Source organism: Lactuca sativa, chromosome 5, assembly GCF_002870075.4.
Source record: "Lactuca sativa cultivar Salinas chromosome 5, Lsat_Salinas_v11, whole genome shotgun sequence".
Lineage (NCBI taxonomy): Eukaryota > Viridiplantae > Streptophyta > Magnoliopsida > Asterales > Asteraceae > Lactuca > Lactuca sativa.
The window spans coordinates 82,951,088-82,967,391 of NC_056627.2; positions in this window are offsets into that span (position 1 = coordinate 82,951,088).

A 16,304-nucleotide genomic window follows, 5' to 3' on the forward strand; every position below is an offset into this window, starting at 1 on the left:
CGGCTGTGAAATCCTTATGGAGTTGTTTTAATTGAGTTTAAGGTCCCTAACTTGTTGGTGGTTGATTGTTGAATTTATTCTATGGCCATAGGGGTGTTGAGGGCATTTCTAACATAGGAAAATGAGTTTACTCCCCATGAAGGGGAGTTTACGGCTGAAGCACAATCTTGGGCAGTAAACTCATGTTTACTCCCCAAAATGCTAGTTCAAGGTGTTCTAAGTCTGATTCTATAAGCCTACAAGTCATATCTAAGCCTTAGGGACAATTTGGAGGGGTTTTGGGGCTTAAAAACCCCATTAAATGGTGTTCACGGGCCAAGAGTGTTCTTGGGCCGTAAACACATGATTTTGTCCCTATTTTATGTTTTAAAATCAAATTTGCATGCTAGATAAGTTATACAACGAGTTAGGATAGTTTACCTACTCGTTTGGGGCTCGAAACGGATGATTTTTGGCTCAAATTTAAGTTGTAGAGAGAGAGAGAGTGGGGAGAGTGTAAAAAGTCTCTAATGGACTCCACTCACCCTTATATAGGGGTTGGAGTTGGGGCTCAGTTGAAATCTACCCGATACTGCTGTTAAACGGGGCTTTTTGGTCGCACCCGATTAAATGGTCAAATTTTGACTTGGTTGCAACCACACATTTTTAAGGGTATTTTGTGGGTGTTTCTAAGTTGTTTCAACCCTTACCAAGTCATTATAAAAGTCTTAAATTAATTAACCTCTTCCAACGGTCATTTAAATAAGCGAGGCTTATTAACGGAAAAGGTTAAAAATGACATAATAGATTTCGGGTTGTCACATCATTCCCCCGTTAGAGGGAATTTCGTCCCGAAATTCAGGTTTAGGCAAGGAAGTAGGTATGAAGGATAGAGGTAGGAGGGTACTTCCTATTCGGTTTGTCCTCGCACTCCAAGTGAACTCTAGTCTGTGTTTGTCATTCGAACAAACCTTCACCTACGGGACGCGGATTCCGTCTCGTGTAGTTAGTGGGTTCCAACTGGTGTATCTACGAGGTTAGGGTTCTCAATGGTTTCTATCAAGATGACTGGGATACAAAGAGTGACATCGGGTAAACACATATCAAGTCTAAAAAGTGGATCGATCGGGTGTGAAAATTGTGGAATATCCGAAGGTAGCAGTGGTCTGACGAGGGTTGGACCAATCTCCGTAAAGGATCTCGGATGGTCCTAAGCTCTCGGAAGGGTAGAGCTTTTCAGTACCTGGAACATAGTGTACTTCTATGTCAAGATCATCACTGGCGTGATCGCCATTCCGAAGTTCCTAACGTTCTCTCTCATACTGGATGTGTAGTCCTTAAGGTTGGTTCTTTGGTTTCGTGTTTCCTGTCAATTAGATTTTAGAGGCTTTCTAGATCATTGAATGGGTTGCGTGTCTACTGTTATATGTCTGTTGTAGAGTGTCTATCTCAAGATCGTGCAAAATGAACATGCACATCTGATTCTTGAGGTATTTCTAACGGAAACCCTCAGGGTCAGGGAGATAGGTTTCACCAGACGAGTGTTGGACTATCTCGGGAGGTGGTTCAACTATTTCTGCATGAGATAGTATTCGTGGAACACCTAATAGTCCATTGAATCTCTAAGACTTTGGTTTATTTTAGTGCGGAAAGCGCATGCTCCTGTATAACCCATCGACTAACACCAAAGGTTGGGGTCAAGTCTATAATCTCTTTGGGATCTGGGTCATGAGGCTTAACGCAACTACTTTTGCACTTTGATCAAGTATTCTTGGCTGCGTAGGTTATCCGGTGGTTCTTGGTATTCTAGTGTTCACTTCGAAGAATGTTGTCTATCGTCTACAAGGTGACGATGACTTCCTCCATGCGAGTGGGCAGAGGATCATAGGCACTACTCGTCTGTAACGGGGTGGACGAAGTGCCTGAGTAGTGCGGACATCTTCTGCAACTACTTTTCCGAAGTTCCTGAGTGTTTCCCGGTCTAGGTCAAATCTAGTGAGTATAGGGTCCCATTACTCGGAACTTTAATCCCTTTACTACCTGAGGGTGTTATCTACTATGTGGGCTTAACCGGTATGACAACAAATTTCCGATCTGTGGTCATTATAGTAGCTCAACCCGTAGTGGTTCTCTTGAATCCAGCTCCTATTTTATGGAATAGGATGAAGGGCTTTACTATGAGGTTCGTGGTAGAGCTCATACTTGGCTTAACCACTAATACTTGGTGTATGCAAGTTGTATATAATTGAGGTCGGCAGGATGTTCAGTTGTGCGACTCCACCCAGACCCACAACCCAGCAAGGAACACGGAGTAGGGAGGAAACACACATCTTAAATCTTTTTGATCTCAATTATATACCACCTTTGCGCCTATACCTGGTTATGGTGGTCATTCCTATGAGTTCTATTCTCTGGTTTCACGAACCTAGTGTGCGAGGTGCGAAGGGTCTTTCTGGGGGATCTACGAAGTATGCTTCGGATGGTCATTTGTCTTCTGGAGTATCTTGTAGTGTCTTTCGCTTCGGTTTCCATATGACTAAGATGGGTCGGTCAACAGCGCGCGGTACCCTTCTCTCGAGTACTTCGGAAGGTTTGAGATAAGAGGGACGACTAACGGATCGCATTAGGTTTAATCATTTGTGTTATGTTTTAGGTTCGGAAGAACCTTTATTTGCCAACATAGCTATGGAGAAAGTTCTTTTTACACAGCACTAGGGATGTACACATGGTTGTACTAGGTCAAACGATGATCGATAGAGTCGTCAAAGTTGGCATGCCTCGACATGATATAAAATGAGGATCGATAGAGTCTTGCACCGAACAGGAACACAAGTTATAGGTGTCTAGGGTTTCGTCCTGTGTGTGACTGTCGCAGATACTTCGACCGATAGAGTCGATGCGGAACTATAGAGGGTTCTAAGTGTTTTTGAGCAGAGTACCTTTTCATGAATGGATTCTCACGAGGCATTTCTATAATCGCCTAACATATACTAGTCATGTATAAGTAAGGTGGGGAGGACTGTTGACTGAGCGACTCCGCCCTAGGTCTATCCATCTTAACTATACATGGCCATAACGTATATGTTTAGCCATTATAGTTTTACCTGATGAATTTAAAATTTTTAACAGTGCCGTGACTTTCGCCTTAATGGGGAAGTATTTACATTTAAATTAGCCTTTTAATGTTTTGTGTTAGTTATCTAAGATCGAGAGACGTGCCAAAAATCTACTGGGTTCCTGGATGCTCCTCCTTAAGCAGTACAGTTAGGCTCCTCCTGTGTCCCTGTTGTTTCCTTCAGTTGGGCAATCTCTTTTGAAGTGTCCAATCTCACCACATAGACGGCAAACTGGATTGGTCGTCACATTGGTGATTGATGCAATACACTCCACCGGAGTTCTGCATACGCGAGCAGTATGCCCCTTCATGTTTCACCTAGCACATAAAAGTTCCTGGCATAAACCATGATGATGGTAGCTACACTTGCCGCAGTGGGGAAGGTTTCCTGGGTATGGTCTTCTTGAAGTCAGGAGGGAAGGATTGACTGGGGTATTGACTACCTCAGCTCGTTGCCCTTCGGAAGGTCCTTGAGCCAAGGTACCTCCCTCCTCGATCTTAAGTTTTCTCTTTAGTGGATTCGGATGAGGTTCTTGGGTGGCTGGGTATGCAGGGGTTGGTTGTTGCTGTCCATTTCTAGGATCGGAAATCCCGATAAGGCCCTTGCTAACATTAGCGTTGTTAGCATTCAGGTGAGCCATGACAACTGCTACGGCTGCCTAGACCGCAGCTTGGAACATAGATTCATTGAATAAGAGAGTAGGTTTCTTGCTTGCGGACTGGTTACGCTTCTTCAGTGGCATGGTTTTCTTACATGGAAAGGAATACAAGATAACGAGAGACGATGGCTAATCCTGGACATATCTGTCCTGACTGTATTAGGCATAAATTTTTCCCGTGCCTCGGGTACTGGTTGTCTGAGTGTCGACCTACATCCCTATGATGTAGTCCTGGTATTCAAGGTAGGAGTGTGTGTAGTGGAAAAAGGCCATAAGATGCGATTCGTTCCTACTACGTTACCTTTATACTGGGAAAGGTTCCATTTTCCGGTCTAGAGAGGGTTGAGAACAGTTCGGAACGAAACCGTGGATAGAGAGGCTCATGAAGACTTATGGCTAAATACTCTCAATAGAGGTGCGGGGATCCGCTCTAAACGTGTTACTGGCAACGGGAAACGACGATTTTACCTAACACATAGCGTGAGTAGTGTAACCACTAACTCACTAAATTGTATAATTTTAAGGGTGTATTAGCGTGACGAACACGAGGGTATGACACTTCTTGGGTTCCATGCACTAGCTCGCTCTATCTACCTCGTAGCTTTTACTGAATTCGGCGTTGGTTTCCTTCGGGTAATTACCTAGGGTTCTCTTCTTGTATGGACATATTGAATCTCTACTCCGCCTTGCTTCCGAATCCGAATCTGGTTGTCATCACTTCATGATGGATGACTGGAAATCACGGAAGTTTAGGAGAATTTCTCACCGATGTCCCTAAAGAGATATAGGTACTTGGTGAATTCAATAGTCTCAACCCAGTTCATTTATTTCCGAACAGGAAATCTTCTCAATGAACCTCTTCTGGGTCTGCATCAACTACATCATCTTCATTATCTTCATTGTCTTAGGAGCTTTCTGACTTGGATGCTTCATTGACCTCTACAAACTGGCCAAACTTCTCCAGTGGGTACTTTCCTTGGAATACAAATTTCGTACCCTTGTAGTTTTGTTTCATGAGACCAAAAGTATTTGCACCCAAAGACTTGAAGTCCAAAGATTCACCTCTTCTTTCTAACTCAAAATATTTGTTGTCAAATATCATCTGGAGAAACCTTGGGAACATTAGAAATTTGTCTTTCCTTTTTCCTTCTAAATTTCTCATCATCTCATTCAAAAAATATCGTGAAAAGTTGAAATCAAGACCCATGGCAAGAGCAGCAGTAGCACTAGTGTTCAATAGGGAAATCTCATCAGCACCGGATTTTCTTCCTGAGATGTAGATTATGAAGGAGTGAGCAAGAAATCGCCAGTAAGGAGGTAACAGCTTCTTCACGGTAGGTGAAAACACTCCTTCATAGCCCATTCTTTTGATAATCTCTTCAGTTTGTTCCACTGAAATATCAATTTGAAACCCGGGCTGGTCATTGATTTTTAGCACTTCGCGAATAGTTTGATCAGACATTAAAATTTTTCTTCCGAGAATAACAGATTCCACCGTGTCTTCTTCATCTTCTCCTTTACTCATAGAAGCCTTGTTCCAAAATTGCTTCACTAAGTCTTGACAAATGATGGGATTTGACTTGAAGGCATGTGCAAGACAGCATCTCTTAAGTCCATGAATCATGGACCTAAAATCTTGGTGTGCTGCTGGAGGATTAAACAAGAATGCATCAATGTTGTGGTTATCTAAAAATTTCAAGTTTGCCATTTTTTCTGCACCAAACAAGCCAAGTGAGAAAACTAATGATTTAATCAATTAAAATTTAAATTTTCTCCTTTTTCAATTGATTAGGCCTTAATTTAATTTTATTTGGATGAAAAAGAATTTGATGGCCAAAAACAGCTTCACAGCCATAAACGGTTTTACGGTCATAAAATTGTTTATGACTGTAAACGGTTTGCGGCCGTAAAGGCTGTTCGATGCCGAAAATCTGTTTTGCTTTAATAATCATGCAAAACGCGACCAAATCATATGAATAATAGCTATGTGGGGTTCGACTTTGTACTACCTACAAGATTCAAGGTTCAATTTCTAATGAAAACTACAAATAGATGATGAATCGGAGAAATCTGTCAAGAACTCTAGGGAGAGAAACTGAGAGGGGTTTGCGGCCAAAAACGAAAAAGTGAGGGTGAAGAGTTTCTCAGCTGCGGACTAAACCTTTTATACCCTGGACCATATCCGGTACATAGCCCACGAGCTGTAAACCAAGAACCTTAAATCTAAGCCCAATACATCCAATTTAAGCAAAAATAAAACATATTGAAGACTTAAAAATTAAAATTAAAATTAAAACAAAATAAAATCTAAAAAAATAAATTCTAACTAAGATTTTAATTTTTTTAACGTATACCTAATGATTGTTACGAATTTGGACATGCTACAAGTGACATGACTTTTGAACGTATATACCTAAATTATACTCCTATAGGGACCATTTAGTTGATGAAGACCAAGGATATTGTTGCCCACCTAAATTTAGCAGCGAGATCTACATATAGCCTATTCAATATTCAGTTTTAGATGCACTAGAATGTGTTTTCCGCTTCCTGATATAACCCGGTAATCAAGGACTTCCAAAATACTCCGTACTTTAGATGAGCAGACAATTATTAAGGAAGAAATCAGATTTAGAAATGCATATGTCTTATTCCTAGGTCGAATCTCTTCTAATCATGCAGAGGGATTGACATATGACTAACTGACTTAGAGAGATTGAGAAGTAGAACGTTACATACGATGTGTTTCAGGTTGGATAAAATCTTATCACGCAAAGGAGACAACATATGACTAACAGACATAAAGAATTGCATAGAAAAGGAGATGCATAGAAATAGAGTTGCATATGTTGCAGTCCAGGTCAGATCTCTTCCAATCACGTAGACGAGGCAACATATGACTGACAGAAAGAAAGCAAGAGCATAACCTTCTACATACCCACTCTATCGGAATTCCCAAGTCACCCTATCAATGCCAGAATTAAGGACATGCGTCCATACATCAAGGAAAAGTTATGCTACAATTCTAGATACATATTACTTTATTGTAGACCACCGATGACCATGTATATCTCACTGCTCAATCTACTCAAGCGTCATGTTGTCAGACCAAACAGAACTATCTAAGTCAATACTTGTCAAGTCCTTTTAAATGTCAATCTATGTCTAGTCTGGTCCATTGAATTCTTTCGCGACTACCAGCGCATTGAACACAGAGCCTATATAGTTTAGCGTTGATACCTTACACAAATAAAAATGCCTGTTATCAGTTGGTTGATATCACTTCCCAACTAATTACCTACAAACAACCTCCATTAGAACATATTTTTGGATTTTTGTATTTTATGATTTTTGTTTTGTTTTTATGTCTCCCCCTAAATTTGTGCATACGAGAGAAAGGAAATTAAATGCACAAATTTAAACTAACCTAAAACAAAAATTAGTCTTCAAAACGTATCATTCTGAGAAAGCCCACAAGCACATCGAATCGAGCTTTGTTGAATGTTTAGTGAACAGATTCGCCACATTATTATCAGTGTGAATCTGTTCCAAACGGATGAGAGAACGCTCATAAAAAGCTCTAATTAAATGAACATTGATGTCGATGTGCTTGGTTTTAGAGTGTTGTACAAGAGTTTTAGCTATTTGGTTGGCAACATCATTATCAAAAAAGATAGGGGTTTCCAGAAAATTCAAACCGTAGTCCAAAAGTTGATGTTGAATCTAGATTACTTGAGAACAACAAGCAGAGGCAGCAACATATACAGCTTCCGCCGTTGAGGTTGAGACAGTTTGTTGTTTCTTACATTACCATGACACCAAACGGTATCCTAGGAATTAACATCCCCCTGAGGTTGATTTCCTATCAAGTTCATAACCTCCATAATTACCGTCAGCAAATGCATATAAATCAAAAATCAGAATTTTAGGATACCAAAGAGCCAGTTTTGGGCTATGTCACACCCCAAAACCAAGAACAGCTGAAACGTTCTGGGGTGGAGGACGTCATGTACAATATCACGACACAGTATAATAGTAAACAAGTAAACAACATCATCCATTGCATTAAATAGATAATTTTAATACAAATGTGTTTCGTAATATATAAGACACCAAAACATAAATCAAAATATAAGATGAGTCGTGAATGCGCTCCGTCTTCCCAAAAGCTGTCATCGGTACCTATCTACTGATGACCTGATAATACAAGTTATTTTGAAAGAGTTTATCAGCATTAAAGCTGGTGAGTTCATAAGTATTTAGTGTCTATGATTATATCAAAATGTTTGAACCGTTGTTTGAAGTACGGGTTTGTAAACGTTTGTAGTAAAAGTATGTGAATGTTTGTAAGTGTTTGTAAAAGTTTGTAACCCCAAGAAAATCCTATATTTACTACTAAAAGTAGCTTTCTACCAAGGCACAACTGTTTTGTATGTTTGTTTCTTGTAAAAGTGTGTAATGTTCCCAAGTATAACTATCATTATCAAAATATAGTTTGTACATTAATATTTTAAGTGAAGTAATCACCAAATAAATGTAAACGGAAAATTATTATAATGCTGTAGTGTTGTATTTTAGGAACAACTGTTGTACTATCTACCTGAAACCGGATTTATATAGAGGTATTATGTGATTAATTGTACCATACTATCGATTGGAAAACAAGGACAATGTAAGTCGTCAAAAGGTATGACATTTGGCACCCGAAGACCTGTAGGTCCCGCTATAGCTAGCAACAAGGTTTAGGATAGTCAATCCAGTATAGATCTATACGCAAACTCATGCTCTCCCTACAGGAGATTCTGGTTTCAACTCGGGCCATGACAGTGAAGGCATGCTCCGATACAGTGGATCACATTTAAGTTATCGTATACTTGTATGTTCTCTTCATAGTATCGTTATATATGTTCTCATCCTAGTATAGTTGTATATGTTCTCATAGTAATAATTAATGAATCATAAATGAACTGACTCTTGTATGCTTCATTGAACTAGAAGTAGTAAGTAGTATAGCTTTAAACTATACCTATTATAGTTTATTAGTAAACTTGTTTGTATGACTGAATGTACTGAACTAAGATAAAAGTCTTTATATCTATACGTATATACTTAATATGTAACTAAGGATTCAATGACACTCGGACAAACAACTGGGTAATTTAAGACCACAACCAAACAAGGACATGAAGTAAAGTGGGTTATCTCTCCTAAGTCCTTCAAACCTTATTTATATAACTATATATGTAGTAGACATGGTTTTAACAATATATAAGTTTGAAAATTGTAACAGAAAGGGTTAGTATACAAAAGTGAATTTGATAAAGAGTTTAACATGTACAATAGTTTGATAAACAGTTTGAAGTCATTTGAATTGAAAAACAGTTTAAAGTATGATAAATCCATTTGTATGCTAGTTATAAATCACATGTGATTGATCTAATAACTAACATGGTTCAACCTGTATTCCCCCCACCCCCATAAAGCATTTAAAAACATTTCAAACGTTAATTAAGGGGTATGAACTCACTTGATTGAAGTGGTTGGTTTGAAGTAATCGAGAGAAGAATCGAGCATAACTTCGACAAGAGAGAGTTGAAATCTCGGGATTTTTGGGGATCTTGGGAGTGTAGGACTTCCTTCGGAACTCCAGTATGAAAAAATGGGGCTTCGGGAGGGCTTATCGAGCTAATCACGTAGAGTAACGACGCTTAGATGGAAAGAGATGAGCACCAAAACCGGCACCCTTAAGCTTCTATTTATAGGGGTTGATTTGGAGTCTCACGTCGTGAGATTTTGATTGCTCACGTCGTGAGGCTTAGTCAGCCTTATCCTCTTCGACGAGTTAACATGTTTGACACTCTAGAACCCATCAATCATGATCTCACGTCGTGAGCATGGTTCCCTCACATCATGTGGCTGAGTCAGCCTCGGGTTTTGTGTCCCGAACTTGTAAATTCCATAACTTTCACATACGAGCTCTGATTTCAATGTTCTTTATATGCACGTGTAGGTGTGAAAAGGCTCTACAACTCTCAATTAGACTCTGTCGGCTAATTTTTAATTTATTTTTATTATATTATTTTTAAAAGGACGGGCCTTGAAAACTCCGTTTAAATCCCATAACTCCTTCATATGATGTCTATTTTTGTCAGAATTTTTGATGTTGTACTCCTATTTTCGGGGTCTTCAAATTTCGTTCAGGTTGTGTCGGCTAAAGACCGCTCGATCTCTATTTCGAGTTTTTAGCTGTCTACTGCTAGGTTAGAAACTTCGAAAATTCATAACTTCCTCATATGAAGTTAGATTTGGGCATTCTTTTTATGTATGTTTGCGGGTTAATGATATCTACGACTTTCGTTTAGATACCTAAGGCTAAAAAGTATTTTATTGAAATTTCTCGTTTTATGCTTAACATTGCTTTACCGGTAGCGTTATGAATCATAGATTGGTCATAACTCCTTCGTTATAGCTCGTATTTTAGTGTTCTTTATATTTTTGGAAACCTTATCACGATATCTACCACATAGTGTACCTAAATAGAGCTTTTTGAACATTTCATTTTTGATGATATTCTTATTATTTTACAAAGAGGTTACAAGACTCGACCTTTAGTCATTGCATAGAACTGAAATAACGGGTTGTCACATCACCGCCCCGTTAGAGGGAATTTCGTTCCGAAATTAGATTTTAAGCAAGTAAGCAGTTACAAATAACTAAGCAAATAGATGAAGATATTTCAGTTTCATTTGATCCTGTCACTCCCAAGTGAATTCAAGTCCTCGCTTGGCGTTCCAACGAACCTTCAATATCGGGATGCGGCTTTGCTTCGTCTGCTTGAACTCACGGTCCATGATCTCAACAGGTTCTTCCACGGAGTTGAGTTTCTCGTTGATTTCAATCTCATCAAGTGGAATTACAAGAGTCTCGTCGGAAAGATACTTTTTCAAGTTTGAGATGTGGAATGTAGAATGTACGTTACTGAGCTCGCGTGGTAGGTTGAGTTTGTAAGCTACAGGGTCGATTCTAGCGAGAATCTCAAAAGGCCCTATGTCTTGGATTGTGCTTCCCATGTTTTCCGAAGCGTATCAAGCCCTTCCAGGGCGAGACTACCAAAAGAACACGGTCTCCCACCTGGAATTCTAAAGGTTTTCTTCGTTTGTCTGTGTAGCTTTTCTATCGTTCTCTAGAGGTCTTCAATCGTTCACGAATCTGAACGATCTTCTCTGTCGTTTCCCGTATGATTTATGGGCCTGTGAGAGTGCTGTCACGAACTTGTACTTTAGCTAGCTGGGTGTCACCCACCTCAGCCCAACATAGAGGGGATCTACACTTCCGGCCATAAAGGGCTTCAAATGGAGCAGCTTCGATGCTCATGTGATAACTATTATTGTAGGAAAATTCGACAATGGGTAAGTGAGTATCCCATGCTTTCCCAAAGTCAATCACACAGGCTCTCAACATATCTTCCAGTGTTTGGATAGTCCTCTCACTTTGTCCGTCTGTCTGAGGATGGTAGGCTGTACTCATGTCCAGCCTCGTTCCTAGGGAACTTTGTAGTGACTTCCAGAACCTTAAAGTGAAGCTACTATCTCTGTTCGAGATAATGAATATAGGAATGCCATGTAGTCTTACGATTTCCCTAATGTATGTTCTCGTAAGCTTCTCCATCTTGTTAGTTTCTTTGATAGGCAGGAAGTGTGCAGACTTGGTCAATCTATCGACGATAACCCTTATGGTATCAAGTCCACCCTTAGTCTTGGGAAACTTGGTTATGAAATCCATAGTGATCCGCTCCCACTTCCATTATGGAATCTCTGGTTGTTGCAGCAAACCTGAGGATTTCTAGTATTCGACCTTAACCTTTGTGCAAGTAAGGCATTTACTCACAAAGGTAGCAATCTCTGCTTTCATGTTAGGCCACCAATATAACTTCTTAAGATCCAGATACATCTTATATGAACCTAGGTGAATGAAATACCGAGTGTTGTGTGCCTCGGTCATGACCAAGTCTCGGAGGCCACCGTGGCTCCGCCACCCTTAGCTTTTATGTTCTTATCCATTCCTCTAAGGGATTCACCTGCCATGTTTTCAGGTTTCAAGGCTTCAAATTGAGCCTCCTGAATTTGTGTAGACAAGTGTGAATGGATAGTCATTGTCAACGATTTGACCCTTCGACCAGAATATTATGTCCGACTTAGGGCGTCTGCTACTACGTTGGCTTTACCCAAATGATAACGAATTTCGCATTTGTAGTCATTGAGTAGCTCGACCCACCGTCGTTGTCTCATGTTGAGCTCCTTCTGATCGAATATGTGCTGGAATCTCTTGTGGTCTGTAAAGATCGTGCTTTTCGTACCATACAGACAGTGTCTCTAGATCTTCAGGACAAACACAACTGCCCCCAGCTGAAGATCATGTGTGGTGTAGTTGACTTTGTGTGTCTTCAGTTGTCTCGAGGCATAGGTGATGACCTTACATCATTGCATCAGAACACAACCGAGCCCTTGGTTGGTTGCATCGCAGTATACAACGAAGTCTTTTATCCCTTTGGGGAGGGATAGTATCAGTTCGGTGCATAAAGCTCGCTTCAGCATTTTAAACGCCTTTTCTTGTTTCTTTTGCCAGTCAAAGGCCACTCCTTTCTGGGTTAGTGTAGTAAGAGGTTTCGCAATCCGGGAGAAGTTCCGTATGAACCTGCGGTAGTAGCCAGCAAGACCTAGAAATTGACGAATTTCTATAGGCGTCTTCGGTGCTGACCAGTTCTCAATGGGTTTAATTTTGGATGGGTCCACGTGGATTCCCTCTTCGCTAACTACGTGTCTTAAGAATTCGACTCTTCGGATCCAAAATTCACATTTAGAGAACTTAGCATAGAGCTCCTCGTTCGTAAAGTTCCTCGAACTAGTCGTAGGTGATCGCCATGCTCTTCCTTCCTTCAAGAGTAGATCAGAATGTCATCAATGAAGACGATGACGAACTGATCCAAGTAAGGATGACACACTCTATTAATTAAGTCCATGAACATTGTGAGAGCATTGGTCAATCCGAATGGCATCACGACTAACCCGTAGTGTTCGTAACGAGTTCGGAAGGCTTTCTTTGGAACATCCTCCTCTAGCACTCGTAACTGGTGATATCCAGACCTTAGATCAATTTTGGAAAAGTAACTCTCCCCTTGTAGTTGGTCAAATAAATCATCTATGCGAGGCAGAGGGTTACATATTTTGACCATCAGTTTGTTGTGTTCTCTTTAGTCGATACACATACGGAATGACCCGCCTTTCTTCTTAACGAAAAAGATCGGTGCTCCCAGGGTGAGAAGCTTGGTCTTATAAAACCCTTGCTGAGCAGTTCTTTAAGTTGACCAGATAGTTCCTCAATCTATGATGGTGCTAATCGATATGGCGATTTGGCTACTGGGGTAGCTCCTGAGACTAAGTTGATTCTGAACTCGACTTGTCGTTGCGGAGGTAATCCTGGTAGCTCTTTAGGAAAGATGTCGGGAAAGTCGCTCACTACCAGAATGTTCTTTAGTTCCTTAGTTTCTAGTCTCGTATCGAAAATGTGAGAAAGGATTGCACAATATTCCTTATGTAGATACTTTCATTCTTGAATACTTGAGATGATACGAAGACTCGTGTTGGGTTTGTCGCCATAGATAATGACAGTTTCGTTAGACGGAAGATTAAGGCATACAACTTTTTCATAACACATAATGTCCGCACGATGAAGACTCAACCAATCCATGCCGATTATGACGTCGAAACTTTTAATCAAGACCGGCATGAGGTCGATTGGAAATGAATGGCTATCTAGAGTTAGGGTACATCCTATGTATATGCTATTTGTGCTCTCGTTTTTCCCATTATCCATTTCTACATTGAATGGTTCCTTAAGTGTGCGTGGTTTTTGTTTAAGTAGGCGAGTAAATTTATGATTCACAAAGCTTCTCTCTGCTCCGCTATCAAACAGTATTCATGCATAAGAGTTATTGAGGAGAAATGTAGCAGTCACCACCGTAGGGTCAGCAACTGCTTCTCCATGGCCTATACCCAGAACTCTTCCCGCTCCACTAGCATTTCTTGTTTTGGGGTAGTCCCTTTTTTAGTGGCCCACTTCACCACATCCGTAATAAGCCTGGCCCACACCAGCACCGGGAACTTGGGTGATCGGTCTTGCCGGAGACTTGCAGAAACGGACAGTGTGTCCTTTCTTGTTGCAGTTAGAGCACTGCATTTCACAGCAGGGTCCGATGTGGTGGAAGTTACATTTGTTTCACTTTGGCAAACTTCCCGCATACTTCCTTATTGGAGTAGCAACGGTAGGTTCGATCACAGCATGGACCACCACGACTCTCTGCTTTTTAGCAGCTCTTTTTTTCTTCTTATCATCCCAGAACTTCTGCTTATTGTCAGTGGATTTGGAGGGTTCTGAGATGGCCAGGGTTGTTGTCGATGATGGGGATTGGACACCATGGTCGATGAGTCGTTGTGCCAATCGTTTGGCACTGTCGAAGGTAGCAGGTTGTGAAGCTAAGACATTTCCCTGAAGCGGAGGCACCAACCCCCAGATGTACCTTTCGAGCTTTTTCCCTTCGGTGGGAACCATGTTGGGACAGAGGGCCACCAGTTCACTGAACCTAGCGATATACTTGTCTATGTTGGAGCCCCTCATGGTTAGGCTCCACAGCTCCTGTTCCAACTTCTGGATCTCGCCTCTCGGGCAGTACTCGTCAATCATGAGGTCTTTCATAGTTTCCCAGCCCATGTCATTTTCTACTACAAGAGTGAGTGACTTGACATGGTTGTTCCACCATGTCAGGGCTTTCTCCTCAAAGGTGCAAGTGCAAACTTGATCTTACTCGCGGCAAGGCAGGAACAAATCTCGAAGACCGACTCCCTCTTCTTGAACCAATGCGAGCAGGCAATGACTCCGCCAGTCCCCTTGATGGACTTTGGCTTGTAGTTAGTGAAGTCCTTGTAGGAGCACTCTCTCGAGCGCACAAGGAGTTCACCTTGAGTAGAGTTAACAGGGGTTCCACCTCTGCTGGCATCAGTGGAGTGGTATTGAGCCATGGCCGTAGCCACAGCCGCAACCACTACAACATTTAGGGCCGCCGCACCGAATTGTGGAGGAGGTGGTATTAGAGTTGGAGTACTCGGAGGATTACGCCTTGTTGATTTGCGAGGAGGCATCCTTCAACTATAAGTTTAAAGGAAAGATGTACATGGTGGTTAGAATCAATTGTAAGGATGGTGAGAGTGTTCCATGGGCTAAATCGCCATAGTCCAACTGTTGAATGACTGTATGTTTTGAAATAGCAGTATAGTATAAGAGAAGGAAACCAAAAGAGTATAGATTTTTCCAACAGATTAGATAACTGCCAATATTACTGATATTATTGACGTAAACGAGTTCGGGAAGAACGACCTAACAGTAGGTCTTACATCAAACCATATGAGAGAAAATGTTTGACAGTTGAGAAGGCTAGATAGTGTACTGAAAGATAGGAATATTTTACAGGCAAGTGTTTCATAGAGCACAGATACGAAAGGCAATTCCTTAATCAAAAGAAAAGATGTGCTCGACATCTTTTAATAGCGATGCGAATTCCTCGGGCGAACCCTAAGGTTGTCCATCTGACAAACCACTTCTTGGAGGTGTCGTTCATGAGCCCTCTGGCGAACTTGGAGTTCTAAGACTTCAGCTCGGGAGGCAACTAGGTCTTGCTACAGAGTCTGATTAGTCCTTCTGGTCCTTTCCATTGTCTCTTCGAGATGGCGAATGCGGACCGTGTTGACACCATTGTTGGCATCAATATCCACTACTCGGTCGATGACTGCCCGATTTTGCTCCAGATTCCGAGCAATCCTACAGACCAAGATCGGTAGGGCTCGATCAGCCAAGCCACTGTCGCTTATGTTATAGAAGCTTCAGTCCCCGTTGTAGGGTAAGGGTTGACCTTGTTCGTCGCTCCAGCGATTCAAGTTTGTTGCCCACAAGGGTGTGGGACCCTGAAACGCTGGTCGGGGGTTATTACTTGGGGCTTGGCCTACTTGGGGTAGGTTGTTGACATTTGGTTCGGAGTCAGATCCACCCGAGAAACCGTCTATGTGATGATCATCCAAAGGGATTTGATGCTCATCATCGGACTTTGTTTTAAGGCTTCCAGCATTACCGTGGGGTGGAAAGTACGGGTCTTCATGATGATGGAATTCGGCCATGATATCTACGCGAGAAAAAGGGGTATAAGAATCTTATATAAATAGACGTACCACTTAAGATAATTATAATATGATCTTTATCAGTTATGTCAATACTTGCGTAGTGTATACCAGTTATATGAAATCGAAGTAGGATAGACCTTCGAATAGGTGGTCTTAACTACAAATCCACAACCAATCAAGGACAGGAAGTAAGGCAAAGATCACAGATTCTAAGTCTATAACACCTAAATTTCATATAACCTTAGCATATGCACTTAACAACTATTGACCTACTTGATAGAGACATTTTTATGTTCCCAGATAAGTGATTATAGTAACACAAAA